The sequence below is a fragment of the Molothrus ater genome, chromosome 4, assembly GCF_012460135.2.
Source record: "Molothrus ater isolate BHLD 08-10-18 breed brown headed cowbird chromosome 4, BPBGC_Mater_1.1, whole genome shotgun sequence".
Lineage (NCBI taxonomy): Eukaryota > Metazoa > Chordata > Aves > Passeriformes > Icteridae > Molothrus > Molothrus ater.
The window spans coordinates 65,505,518-65,521,248 of NC_050481.2; positions in this window are offsets into that span (position 1 = coordinate 65,505,518).

Sequence of the window (15,731 nt, forward strand, 5' to 3'; positions counted from 1 at the left end):
TTAAGATTTTTCTGTTGAAGGCAGAGCAGACCTCACCTAATTTTCCGTCTTGGGCTTTAAACCATAGTGGAGGTACATTTCCCTGCTAAACTACTAAAAAGGAACATTTTTCTACATGCAACACAGTATATTTTCCCATAATTTCACACTCAGAAGCACTTCAACTATTTTAGCTGAAATGTTCCCAAAATGTACAGCCAGCAGAAACATCTAGCATGGAAATTTTCCCCTAGATCAGGTCACATTCAAAAAAATTATGAGCAATATAAAGCAAAGTCTTGTAATAAGAACTTTCAGAGACTCTCAGAGCCAAGAAAATTAAATATAGGTGCTGTTCACTGTTTGTGTCTTGCTTGTAGTTACACACACCATAAATATGTTAGTAAAGGCCCAGAGCTCTGTAGTCCACCTGATCTAAAACAAAAACCTGACAAGAAATTCTAGCTTCATCCTTATTCATTTGTGCTGACAGGGAACACATTTGGCCTATTATGGGTCAAATTCTGCTGTCCTTTACACCAGCACCAATCTTAAGAACTTGGCTAATTATAGGAGTTTGCTTTGTGTGAGTATAATATGTTTTAGCAACAATTTCAAATTATCCATGCTGCTACCCAGTGGATGGTTGCCAAAAAAAATCCATCATTGGAGGAATAACACCAGAGAGCAGAGGAAATATTTGCTCATACTTCTTTTATTATTAGGCCCTAAGCTGAAAAGAAGAGAGAGCAAAGTTAAGAAAATCTTTCATTAGACTTTAGCTTGCACATTGGCCCCTCTGTTTTCTCTCACCTCACTTCAGCTTGATGGCAAATGAAGAAACTCAACTTCACTTTATCCTTTGCTTTTCAATTGGATCTGAACGGCAAAAAAAAAAAAAAAAAAGCAAAGTTGGCAATAAAAACCAATTTAAACTCTATTAGTGGTACACTCAAAATAGCTCCATCAAAAACCAGGAGGAGTTTTTTAACACACAAACATCCTTTTGTGTGTTGTTTGTAGGCTTCATTAATTGCCATCTGATGTGAAACATGAGTTTAATTGAAATTTCTCACTAATCAAGTGCATCCCTCTAATGATGGTGCACAACAGTCACATGTTCTGTGCACGGTCCTCAGTGCAAAATTCAAGTGAACACTTGAATTATTTTAAAAGCCTATTAAACCTGATCTCTAAGTGCAGTATGTGCTCATTTGCATTGTTGCTCAATTTGTACAAACAGAAATACACACACACATTCAGGGTGCAGATGCAAATTCAAAGCTTAACGAACCGGGTCCTGAAAATGACTCCTAACTGACTGGCCAGCACATGGATCAATAATAAGGCCCAGAAAGCCCTTCAATCCTGTATTGTCATTTCAAATCCAGGCTCTAAGTGCTTATCTAAGAGGGCTGTAATTTACTGCTTTATTAAAATTTTGTGGGAGTGATAAATCCACCCTCTGAACACAGAGGTCAGGTGGTGATGCCCTGTTTGACTTTTCTCTTACATTCACCAGGATGTTTTTCCTGCGTTAGGTCAGACCTTTGGTTACTCTGATGTTGCAGCTGGACATGAACACATTCCCTCACCTCCATATTCTCCATCCCAACAGACAGTGAGCACTACTACTTCCAGAGCAATATTTTTAAAAGAGAAAGTACTAAAAGATCCTCCCTCAAGAGCAAGCCAGTTTCAATTTTTCATCCCAGACAAGAGCTGTAGTTGGCAGCAAATGCTTTTTGGGTTTTCTGGTTTTGTCCCTAGGCCCTCTGGATTACAGGATATAGAAAAGTAAAAGGAGAGTGAAAGAATAGAGAGGGAGTGCTATTATCTGGCATCAAATTTAAGGATCCCAGCTACTGGTTTCTGTTTAGTTTGAATTCTAAAAAGAGTTACAAGGAAATACTTCTAGCAGTGAATATTTTAACTTCACTCGGGATCTGCTTCTTTTGCTGAGGCAGAAGAATGAGGACAGAGTCCTACTGAGACCGCCTAGAATGGCCAAAGAAAAACACCTTAATACTCTCAGCTATGTGTTCTGGTTTTCTATCATTAACTGTAAATTGCTAAAAAACAGGTAAATTCACATTCAGAGGGAACACCTTTATGATATTGAGGGCAAATCCTTCAGAAAGGTGCTAAGCCAATGTTATGTTTCATTTTCTTTGGACAGGCAGGGAGGACTCTGGTGAGGCTCCATACTCCACACTGGAATGGGTGAATGCCCTTGTCTTTGCTGATGTTTGTGGGAATGATTAACATGTGGCTTCCCTTCTCACCTGCTCAGCATCACTCACAAGTCAGAATAAAGCAAGAGGTAAAAGAAAAAAGAAGTTCAAGAACACAACTACAATCTCAGATGGTTTGAAGTAATTTAGTCCTCAGAAAACTTCTTTCTACATCACAGTCCCCAACACAATTTTGACTTTTTTGTCTGGTTTATTTTGTTGTGGTTTTGTTTGGGTGGGTTTTCTCCTGACGAATGAATGCTGTATTATTTGCTTTTCACCTGCCAAAAGTTTCATGTATTTCCATGCTCTACTAGATAACAACCTCCTTAATGCAGTCTGTGGTGCATCCTTAATACTGCTGTAAAACTGAACAGTGGGAAAATGTCAACAATCAAATTTTGCAAAATTTGTTGTAAATCATTCATGCACATATAGCTGTAATCCTTCAGTTAGAAGATTCTGCCCACAATACACTCTGTGGTGCACTGAGATCTTGCAAAGAGCCGTGACAGGTCAAGAAGGAGGTTTTCTACCTGAAGACAAGTTACCCAACAAGCTATCTTCCTTCCCAGGTAATAGAAATGTCAAAGAAGAATTTGCTTTGGCTTTGAAAATTAAAAAGAACTATTTGAAAAACAGAAGCCTTATTTCAAAGCGTTTTCATTCATTTAATTTTCATGAAGTGTAAATGTTTTGTTGTGTTATGTTCAATCTATCAAATTCATTCTGCTCCTAGTTAGCAAAGTCATTTTCACTGTCAGGTTGCAAAATGCAAACAGGGCCTATCCTGCCAAGCCTTTCCAGTATGAATGGAGAAGCTCCTTCCTCCACAAATGAAGTTCACACATGGGTTGAGCCGGATAATTGCCAAAGTGAAAGTAAGCTTTATCTCCTTTTGAATTAAACAATTTGTGAGCATATGCAGGGAGATAAATGTTACCTCTGCTGCAAGAATTGCACTGCACCTGTGTGTTATGTGAAAGGCTCATTTCCATGCACACAAAAAGGAGCACAGGGGTAAAATGACAAGTTGAGGAACCACAATAACCAAGAAATGAGCCCCCATCAGGCTTGTCCCAGGGCTATCATGGGAGAGAGGTCAGCCCCACTCCCTAGGGTGAAACCCATCACGATGAGTCAATGGAAAGATTCTCCAGTTATTCCCCTTTAGATGCTTGCAGCTAGCTCAGAAAACCTCCAGGGAAAAGACCTTAGTATTAGTGTCTGCAATTGCCTTTCCATGAGCACATGCATGTGATGGCAAAAATCAAATGATACCTCAGAAGTGTCTGGCTTCTAAGTAGATTAAGGAATCCAACACTAAAACAGGAACTTTGTGATCTGATACTATTCCCTTGCACACATCACTTGAAAAACTGAGATGTGGCGAGTTTCAAGCAATAATCTGGTTCCATAATGTAAACACTGGCAAGAATAAAAACATTAATTCAAGTTTTTGCACCACAGGCCGGAAGATTCAACATGTATCAATGAGAAAGGCTCCTTATTCTCACTGGAAAGCATTGCTTACTAAAGAGTTTGGAAAATCTGAGTGCTACTGCTAACTCCTTTTCTGTACTGTCAGCATGAATTGTTCAGGGCCAAGCTCTTTGAACACTTGTGTAACTCCCGTTGTTCACACTTCTGCTTTGCAATCAGTTGGTGCAGAACACAGTGAAAACTTCTGCAGCTGAGAGCAGCCTCACTAATTTGTAGTCACTAACCACCAGATTTGTGGAGACATGTAACAGGTAATGAGAGAGAGGATGTAGTTTTCAAAACTTTCTCGACTCCTATCTTGCCTTCAAGAGATTGCATTGGTGTGAAGGATCACAGGTGATGGGGAGCAAGAAGTTGAGAAATACTTAGACTCCAGAAGATGCATTGAGTGCCTACCAATACACTGATGTGCAAGAATTACACTCACTGTAAAGTCTCATTGATGCCAAAAGCCCCAGATAAAGCAGATGAATGTCGTGCTCCAATTCCGCATCTGGAGATCTTTAATGGTACTGGAATGACATCAGTAGTCAGCAATGTTTTTTAAAACTATCTTTAATTTTATTACTTTTTTTTTTTAGATCTGTTTTTTCACTCCTGATAAGAAACTTGCTTCTAAAATACCAATTAAAATGGTTTAAGGTGATGGTTAGGCAGGTTCATTTGGATCCAGACTCAGAAGCTGGCATTATTACTTATTTCATGAAGGGCATTCAGTGAATTAACTAGCTTGAAATGCTATACTGAGGACAGCACAGACAGGAAACAGAAAATAGATCACCCACCCTATGAAAACTACATCTTATTTCTTAAAAGTCTTTCAGGTTTAATTAAATCAGGTATTATTGCTTGGATATAAGAAAGTTGTTTTTTTAAATCTGCATTTTCTACTGAAAGTACAGTTTCTAAAGGAATCAACAACAGCAAAAATCTTATTTAAATTCTAATATTGCTGATAATGTATACATCACTCTTGCTCAATTGTAAAATTTCTCTCTAGGTATTCTGACTGAATAAGCCAGGAAGGTATAATCAGTTAATATTCTTTTTTTTTTTTCCCCACAAATGATGTGAAAAAATCAGGGCAAGGAGCAGATCTAAAAATCTCCTTTGAATTGACCCCAAATGAAAATCTGTTTAGGTGCACATGCTTTCATTGGGAGTGCATCCAAGATATATTATAAGGTAATGATAATAATGTGAATTCACTCTTTCTTAGGCAGGGAAAAAGACTCCATAGACTTTGTTACTACAGGGGCCTATCACCCCCACAAATTCTGCACTGTGAATGAAATGCTGTTTGCCTGTTTATGTGAAGAATGATGAAACTTTAAATGAATCATTGACCTTTCTTGAATGACATGTGACCTGTAAGATATCTGAGCTGTATATCAAGAGCAGTTCTTGAAAATTGCTGTCTGCTGACCGAAAATAAACAATAAGATATCAAATATGGTTTGAAAAAATTGACTTGGTTTAACACTGCAGGGGTAGGGGGGGGAACTGAATTATTTTGACTCACCAGTCAGAACACATCAATTCATTTCAAATCATCCTTCATCCAGAGACTGGAAGGGTTACTTCTTGCCTTTAAAGCTGCTTATGTTTGAGCAATTGCTATTTACCAGAATGCATGCTTTATTTAAACAATGACCAGCAGTAATAAGGAGGCTGAAAATGCTGGGATTGTTGGGATGAGATGGATTCTACAACAAGAGGGAGAACCTTTGTTCTTAAGGTGGGGGTATCAGGTTTGGGTTTAAAGGTCAGCAAAGAAGGGCAAATCTCTGAATTGGTCATTTGGGTCTTTCTCCTTCTCAAAATTCAGTCATCAAAGGACAGTAACTGGTAAAGTAATACAAACAGAAGGTCTAAAAAGGCCAATCTTTGTGGCAACTGGATTTATTAAGGGCGTGCACAATCCCTGCCTGACTGTGGGTTAACTTAGCTCTGTAGGAAGGCAATCCTCTGTCCATCTGTTTCTGCAGGATACCAGGTAATGACTTGGGTAATACCCAAGCAGACATGATTCAGCAGAGATTTATAAAAAATCTTGCAGATTTTTCCTCAAACCTTGGTCACTCTGGGCTCTTAACCTTTTACCAATAGTGCTTTAGTTTGCTTTCACTGTAGGCAGTGCAACTGAGGTAAGCTGGTTTGTGTGGGGGCTAATCAAACAGGGATAATTCACCCCAAATTTACATACTTCACTTAGTTTACTGGGCTTTCTTTTTAGTAAGTGGAGAGAAGCAGACTCCTCCTCTGACTCCCTCCAATGATGCAGAGCAAGAAGCAAGTTAAACTGCTTTGATTCAGCATCTGGAGATATCACAGGAAGGGCTCTGGAATGGCAACCAGTTCAGGTAGATGCCTAAAGCCTCATGGAAGCAACTTCACTTCTACTCATGTAAAGGGCAGAGTTTAATTCCCAATAAGCACATTTTGGTTAAATGGATGCTAGAAATTGGACTCCTCTTGGTTGAAAACACCACCAAGAAAGAAATTCCCACATAACTAAAACCGTTTTTTCCCTAGTTAGTTTTTAACCAGCAACTTTTTGTTTAGCTCCTCCTGAGGTACATGAGCATAATCAAGGAGCTGAGAATGGAGCAGTAAATACAAAGAACAAGAAAGGAGAGAAGAAGGGGAACAAAGGAAACACAAAATGCAGTTTTCCTGAGCTGCACCCATCTGGAAAGAATAGAGCAGCAAGGAAAAGGAAGCAAGCAGTGGGCTAGGGTGACCTAGGCAGATGGTTAGGTCAAAGGCCCACGGACCGAATATCGATGTCTTTCTAGCTCAGACAATTTGTACTATCCCCTAGGAATGGATTTCCTGACTTTATGTTATATCATTGCATGTGCTGGAATAAAAACACCCATGGGCCTCCTCTGTAGGGAAGTCAGCAAAAATCTGTCCACTTCCATGTGCATTTTAATACCTGTCAGCTGACTCACAGCACCAAATAAAACACAAGCATTCCGAGATGACAGATGGATTTGTTGCCCTGGAGGATTTGGGATCCATAAACCAACAAATGGATTCACTCATCTGTAGAAGTTGTTTTTTCATCTGTGACAGCTATAATACAGATAACATTACTCATTCAAGGTAAAATCCAAATCAACATAAGGGCCATCCACAAATCCTGGAACACAGTTTAGAGGAAAGACTTTAGGAAGCCCTTAACATAGGGCTTAATTGTCTCTGGAGAAGTGGGGGGGCAGTGAGCTGGACCTTGGAAAATGGACAATGAATTTGGATAATTTACATTAACAGCAGCATAACTTTCAGGAAAGGCAGGTCCCTTCCAGAAAGGCCTTGAGAAGATGAGCTGCTTAACCAACTTCAGTCATGGCATTTCAACAGCCTAGAGGGCTGGACTCCTCCTGTGGCCCCACGTTCACAGTAGTGGACAGCACAGGAGGAGCAGGCTTGCCAGGAGCAGATTTTCCAGATGCACTGGTAAAATAGGCCAAATGCAGCTGGGAAGAACAAAGCTGTTTTCAGCTGAACTTGTCTAAAAATTTGCTTCACGATTGGGTTGAGGCTGAAAGAAAATTTGCAGGTTGAAAGAAAATTTGTATTTTCTTTATGTCTCACATGTACTAAAATAAATGGCAGTGCAAAACAAAGGTGAATTCCTGCTGTTCTTACTCATAGATGCCTGGATCTTATCCCTTCAGGGATCACACTGTCTGGCAGAGCAGAGCAGAGTGAATGAGGTATAACACCAAAACTATTTAAGTTTAACACAGCGCATTCTTATGTAATACAGCAGACACAAGGGTTCTGTCACAGGATAAGCAGAAAATACAGTGGTTTCTGCCCAGAAGAAGGTAAGCACATGGAGCTAAAAGTGCTGTCTGGAGTCACCATAACCAAGCCCATGTAGGCCTACTATATAACCTGACAAACTTCTTGAACTCACCCTTAAAACTCCTTAGGTTTTCTTGATGCTTGTTTGCCCAGGAAAAAAGCTGTTCCAGATCCTCAGTGCTCTGATGGTCTGGGGCATCATCTGCCTGAAAGAGAAACCATCTTTTTCCAATGGATTTTTACTGCACTTAGATAGGACAGGATAGTGATATTCAAACCACTACAGCAATAAAAATAATAAACAGCAGCATTAATCATAATCACAAAAGCATATATTCTCTCTTACTAGCCATATAAAATACAGGTAGGGCCTGTCTGGTTTTATTTATGTGCTCAGAAGTTCTGGTATTAAACTGGGCTATTAACGTGGGTCTCAGTGCTGGGGGAAAGGCAGAAGGGCTCTTCTGCCAGCCAGGGGGGTCAGCGGGGTAGAAACAATGACCAATAATAACCACTGGTAAAGCAGACCAAATGCTTTAATAACCACTAATGGCTGGGCCATTAGTGCTGATGAGGCACAATGTCAGAGACCTGGTGCGAGTGACGTGGGGATAGGAGTGTGCACTAACTGCCCTATTCAGGAAATGTAAATGTGCCTCCAGGTTGAGAGACAGCAGAGGGAAGCAGGCTCCAAAGCTCAAGGAAGGCATGGAATGAGAGCTGGAAGAGGCTTCCTAGGTCTTCTCCAGCCTAGCTACCTGTTGGGTATCTGGTGCAGAAGCACCAAGAGATGGAAGTGTGGCCTTTCCCCAGGGGTCTAACAGTCTGTCCTTCATGCCATGCCATGCCATGCCATGCCATGCCATGCCATGCCATGCCATGCCATGCCATGCCATGCCATTGTTATAGATGGATAATGAGATGATTGGCTCTCACATTTAGGGATAACTATTTTCTGAATATAAAGAAAAGCTTTAGTGATGTATAGTTATGTTATTGTAGTTTAGGTGTCCTCTGTTCCCTTTCCCCTCCCCGTATTGTTGCCATCAGACAGCCTGAATTGTCTAGGACAGGTGCAAAGAAGGTGGCACATGCGTCCCTTGCCTGGGGCAGTTGGGAATGGAAAAGCTTAGAGGGTGTTGCTTAGAGGGTGAGGCATAGCAACACCTGATCTCCAATCCAGTTACAAGAAAGCAGTTTCCACCAATAAATGGCAAAGAAGAGCTGACTGACAGACTTTGGGAAGGGCCAGGGCTGGCTGAGGCAACCCCCAGGGGTATAAAGACTGAGCATCCAGCTTGAAGATGAACTGGCTGCATGGGCAGCCAGTATGCACGAGGGGCAGGTCCCAGTGCTGCAGCTTTTTCCTTATGTAGTCCTTTGTTGTATCTTTATTGAGGTTTAATAAACCTTTTAAAATTTTTAAAGTGAGCAGTTGTTTCTCACACCATGTCATGTCATTTCCAACCCTACCCTACCCATTTTCTGCTTTACTCCTTGTGTGCAGCCATGATGGGCTGGAACTTCCAGCCAGGACTGCCTCACCTTATCAGTACCCAGAGTTTTCACATGAGCAAGCTGCACATTCTTGCTGAAATTATGGGACAGGCAGGGGCTTGGAATGACCTCCGTAGTCATCCCAGAAAAAGTCCCTGTCACAGCTGCCTAATGCAGGGATGTCCTCAGAGACTCCTTTGCCCAAGGAACCTCATAAGGTTCTGAAATCACTTCCAGTTAATGATGAATCATGTGTGTGCAAGAAGCACTGTCCTGGTGCAGGATATCAGTGTGACTACTCTGACAAAGCACAGGTAGGTTCACCTCTGCCAATTTTTACTTTGTAAACGTTGTATCTGTGGACCATGGATCTTAATGTCCCAAATAGCAAATGCTAGGACAAGAGGAAATGGCCTCAAGTTGCACCAGGAGAGGTTTACATTGGTTATGAGGGAAAAAATTCTCCACTGAAGGTGTTGCAAGGCATTGGAACAGGCTGCCCAGGGAAGTGGTGGAGTCACCATCCCTGAAGGTGTTTAAAAGACATGTAAATGTGGCACTTGGGGACACAGCTTAGTGATGGACTTGACAGTGCTGGGTCAACAGTAGGACCTGATGATATTTGATGGTCTTTTCCAATCTAAGTGATTCTGTGATTCCTCCTGCCTGTTGCAGAGCAATGTTGGGACAGAGTACATTGAATCTGGGAGTGCAGACCTTTCCTGTGACCATACTGAGGGTTTGGCTGCCTAGCAAAGAGAAGAGTCTCAGTCAAATAGCTGAGTTAAGTGAGGAAAAAGCCATCCCTGAAGATAGATGTGACACAGTGTAAATGAAAAGACTAATTTTAAGCATTCAAGTGTGTCATTTCTATCATTCTTATTAGAAAAGCATCAGGCATAACTCCACAGCCATGGATGAGCTCTCTCTCATGTTGACTGCCTTGAGTTTCTGACTAACTCTGGGATTTGAGTTGAGAACCAATTTTTTTTTTTTTTGGGTTTGGACTTTCTGGACTATCACCATATTAACTACATTGGTCCAAATGCCCAGTTGCAAACTCTTAATAGAGGCAACAGCAATATTACTATATCAAGCTTTTAAAGTCTGCTTTAAAGGAAGAAAAGATATTTTCTCGTTAATGTAGAGGGACAGCTGGGGGAGAAATTGTCAATGACAAATCTCTCCTGTACCCTGCATTTGAAGTTGTAATCTTGCATTATGCACATGCTGAGCTACCATTCAGTATTGGATCTTGTCTATTTTCATATTACAGCAGTGGTAGATTTTGTGCATGTAAGAAGAGGGAACTTTAAAAGTCATTTACTTCCCCCTGTGTAAATCATGGGAAAGATAGATTTATGTGGCTATTCTCACGTGGCCACAAAGTATTTCAACTACAGGCCCTAGACTAAGTTATTACTTGGTGTTAGACCTTGGGAGGTCACTGGCCACTGGGACTCACCTAAGGCATCAGTGGAAAGAAATGTGTGAACTTGTACTGCTTGAACACAGGGACTGAGTCCCATCCCTACAGCTATTTCATGGCTCCTTAATCTTTGGCCATTAGATGGGAGCCCCCAGGGTGTGCAGAGTGTGGTCAGAATTTCTTCTGCCCTTGTCAGAGCTCGTGGTTATCTTGTCAAATGGCTCCCCACTGTCTTCTCATGGCCTCAGGAGCCTCTCCTTCCCCTCACCTCTGCTATCATAGAGTGGGGCAGACACTGCCTCACTCCTGGCTCTGCTCCCTCATCTTCACTCTTCCTTCCAGGCTGGATGTTATGGAAGGAGCAGAATGCTCCTCCATATCAGCCCTGTCTTGTGCACTGTTTGCATCACACACTGCACCCACAGTCATGCATCCACAGTCACATGCAATGAATGTACAGCAAAATTATGTGTACGGTATTATTCATATCAGTTCTGTGGGGCCAGTGAGTAATGACACACACACACCTCCCCAGAGGCAGCAGTTCCATGTGGTGATATTTCAGCTACAGCTGTATATCTTCAGACAGCTATTTTCAAAGACTAACAAAGGATTTCAGAGTCCTGCAGGAGGTATGGGTATTTGCATGTTGCTTGAAATAATCATTGTAAATTAATTAGCTGTCATTGAAATCCTAATCTGTGTGTTGAAAATTAACAGGACTATTTCCAGTCTGGGGAAACACAACAAACATCAGAATTTAGCTGAATAGAAGTTCTGAATCTCTCTCCTAAAGCACAGCATGAAAAGTACCAGATTACAGCAGAAGGGTTTCTGTCCTATGGCAGTGTGGTGATAAAACACACACACACACACACAACTGAAAATTAGAAAGTCAAAATATTTTCCTGGTTCTAATCCCATAACACTGATACCTCTGTTATTTATTTCTAAAACACATCTGATATACTACAGGAAAATAACACTTGTCAAAACCTACCTTTGCATCTCCTGATGTATTCTGCATGTTTATTTACGCTTGTTTTTTATTGTGAAGCATCAGCCTTATATTAAATTCCTTCCAGGTAACACTGAAAACCATGTGAGTAGCTCAGAAAAAGGTTCCAGGGTAAGAAGAATTTGCCACTTGAAAGAGAATACCTACAGCATTTGCTATAATCAAATGCTTAAAAAAGGGGAACACTTACAAAAGCAGGAAAGAAAAGGAGATAGCAGGGGAGAAAAGGGTAAACTGCAATGCTTAGTCTTTACAGTGCAAGCCACATAACTGCAAGAAGAAAGATAACTGATGGGCAGTATTTTAAGGCATATTAACCCAATTACTAGTATATTTTTACAATCGTAGCTCCAACATTTATCACACAGCATTTATTAGACCTCTGAGCTAGGTTATGTCAAATGAAACGCCGTGAAACTACAACATTTCATTAAATTGCTGCTGGAGCAGGGTATTCAATCCTGATACTCTAAAACCACATGATTTTTATCAAAATCTTCGGAAATTGAAGCAATCACTAAAAGGTGTCGGGAAATTAAAATGTTCTGTCTCAGTGAAAGAGATACACTCCTTGTAACATATATCAGTGGGGTTTTTTTAAAGACACATTACTATGCAGAGAAAAGGCATCAAATACAGGAGACATAGTAGATTCTAGAAAAGTCTAGCTGCTGCAATTTTTCATACTTAAAAATAGCCTGTAAGGGCGAAAGAGCCAAGTTTCTTTCATAATTTGTTTTGGGGGTATATTTTTCCCTATTCAGTGCTTGATGCTGTGATTGATTAGGTATCTACAAAAGAGAAATCATGGAGGATTTATAGACAAGGTTGCAAAAGCAAAATGAATGTTTTCAAACCTAATTTCTCTACAGTCTGACAGATTTTATGTACCTTTTATTATGACTTTTGTTCCTGTTAACAAACATTCTGTGAAATCAAAGGACATTTGAGAAGGTGCTGAGAGAATAAGAAAATGAAAAATAAGAGATGGCATAGTTTGAATAATTTCTTACAGAGGCTTTAGCTTAAAATTCTATATTTACCTTAATATTTACCTTAACATATTTACCTGTGTTTTCTTTTACCAGAATGCCCTTAAAATATAGCATCAATAGGATTGCAAAAGATTGCAAAGATACTGGCAAACAGGAATCTATATGATTCTGTATTGCCTTACATATTGCTATTGAGCAGTGCAAAATTAGTTCAAAGAAAAATGAAGGCATTTGAGAGTAGAAATATTTTATGACCACACTGTAGCTGCTCTGTGCTGCAAGGAAGTAAAACTGGTGTTCAGTGCTGTTTTTTACATCTCAGGGAATCCCATTTTCCCTCCAGCCCTGGTTCCAGGAAGAAGTGGGTATAGAGGAAAGGTAGGTATAAGGAAATGAAAGAAGGAATTGTGCCTCCTAACTTTTATTCTTGCATGTTAATGACAAATATTTATGTTTATCATACATTGTCCCTGCCAACAGCCACCTACACTGCTGGGAACATTGAGCTGGGGTGATCTGTTGGGTGTTCAGGGCCAGAGTGATATTTTGGGAATGCAGAGTCAGGGTGATGTCTGGTGAAGGACAATGATGTCCACAGTTCTCTGCAGATCATCAGTGGTGTTTTAGCAAATTATATAGGGTTGCAGGCACAGATTAAATCAATGGCATAAAGAAGACCCATGATAAGATTTCTGCTGTAACTTTTGCAAATGCTACTCAGACCCCCAATAACTAAAGTGATTTCTTTTACCTGTGAGACAAAATCAAGATCTTTGAGCAGCTCAGAAATAAGGCCCCACTATTCTGCTAATGGTTTGTTGCCCCAGAAAAACTCCATCCCTCACTATTTTTTCAATGTTTCTCTTCTCTCTTTCCTGCCTTTTACAAGTGCAGCACTGCCCAGGAACCAACCTGTAAGGTCTCCTGCAATCACTTCCAAGGATATGTTTATGCATTTAAGATTTCCAGTGATGACAAGCAAACTTTAGAAATAGCAGAAGTATTTTGTTATTATTTAAGTTTTTAACTGAGATACAAAGATAAAAAGTACAGAAATGTCACTATTATTGGGTAAAGGTTTATGAGATATAGTAGTGGCTTCCAGGCTTGTGTACTAAATTCGATCTGAATTGTATTTGCACCAGAGGTTTTACAAGAATCATCTGTTTTAAAGTGATGTCCAGGCAGGGCTACCTTTGCCATTACAGCAAAGACCATAATGTTCTACAATTCTGAAAGCTTGGAGAAGATTTACATTTTTATTGGACAAACAAGCCATTGAGCCAAAGAAAAAGGAAGTGGATTTTTTTAAACTTGTCCCCTCAGTTTTGTGTATTGTTCCACGTTTTGGCTTTCCATCCAGTGTTCACATCATACACCAGGTAAAAAACTGCAGCAAACTTTTGAATTTATTGCTATGAGGGACATGTTCCCTGCTATTCCTGTATTTTAAACAGAGGTCAGCTAGCTCACAGTAATTATCAAATTATTGATTTACTGGGCTAAAGCTGTTTTTTACCATTGCTTTAGAGGTTTAACAGTGTTGTATTTCTTCCACATCTGTACTTGGTGTTATCCCCTACTGCACTCAATGAAGTCACACTGTGTGAAAGTAGCAGTAGTGTCAAGACTGTGGCAAACCAAAAATAACATTTTACAAATAAAGACAAACACCACTGAGGTGGTAATCCCCTGTAGTCTAGCCTTTTCCACAAAATTCATTAAAATGTGGCTGACAAAGTTCGCCTTTTAGCATCCTTCCAAACACCAAATTAAGTGCTGTTGGTAAAGTGAGATCAGGTAACCAGTCCCCAGGTGCTGGCTGAGCAAAGCACTCCTGTGCTGCAGCTTAATGAACTGGCACTGTGCAATGAACACAGTGGAAAATGTAAAGCAATTTGCTGGAAAACACCTGTAGGAAATGCTACCTATAGCACAGAAAAAGGTCAGTGAGATCAGAGGACAGAGTGCTGGCTGGGGAGTTACCTACTCCTAATTTCTGGCTCTGCTTGTGCTGGCCAGATCCCTTCAACACGTCCCAGGCTGATTCTCTCTGCTGCAGCACTTCATGCTAATTAGGGCTCTGAGACAGAAGCACCAAGGATTGGAACACAATCTTCCCATCACAGGGAGCACAAATAGCAGGAAGCAAAACAAAATCCAGCCAAAATCAAACACTGCACGCAAAACCAGGCAACAAAGAGATCAGAAAAAAAGAAAACCCAAAGAGTGAATCAGCTCTGCTGTGCTAAACAGCTTTAAATGAAGTATGGTAGGAGTGGTGAGGATGTGGTGAATCCAGCAGGGAATGAGTCACAGGTAATACAGCTGAGACTTCTGTCATCACATTTCTCCCCTTGCACTCACAAATCCTCCATGTATTGCTCAAGGTACAGACAGCTGCTCAATCCTACTAGTTGTAGGGTGGATTTTTTCTGGGAACAGTATCTTTTCCTGGTTAATAAGTAGAGATTTTCAATACACATTATTTTGTACCTCTTTTAATTATTTTTCCCTCAAGATTGTAAAATGGGATGCACTGAAGTTAAAAGCCCAGCTAGCAAAGGTCTGGTTTTCTGCATCTACTAGATGTGGGAAGTCAGTAGCTCCTGTACCCTTCCAGTGACTCACCCCATCTCACAAGGACCTAAAAGTCAAGTGAGCCACAACTACCTTCCTCACTTGATCTGTCTGAAGGAAAATAATCAAGACATATATTTCATGTATGCATCTATTCATTTATACACAGATATTCTAAGTCTGGAGTCCCCAAGACTGCAGGCAGAGATAGTCTCACTTCTCTGGAAGATTTCAGAGAAGATTTCCCTGACTCATATTTTTTGCTGAGATGTTGCCTTGCAGTGACTCACCTCTGCCCTTGACCAGCCCTGCTTTGAAAACATTTTGAGGCCATCACACCCATGCTTGCAGAAAGGAGTGAAGATGCCCCCTCAGGGGCAGTTAGACAAGGCACACTTCCCTGACACACTGCAGTGGTTAACTAGAAAATTCCTGTATTAATTTACACTCCCTCAATTCTTCCTCACTCCCCACTCCCCCACTGAGCTATGAGGGAGCCATGAGCCACCCTTGAGCAGCTCCTGGAGATCACTGAGAGCTACAGCCCAAGACATCAGAGCACTGCCATGCTGGCTGAGCCTGTCTTTTGCAATTATTAAGAGCCTCCTGAAACTGTCCAGGGCAGGTACTGGTAGCTGGCCACTGTTCCTACCCAATGCACCTGATGAATCAGTATC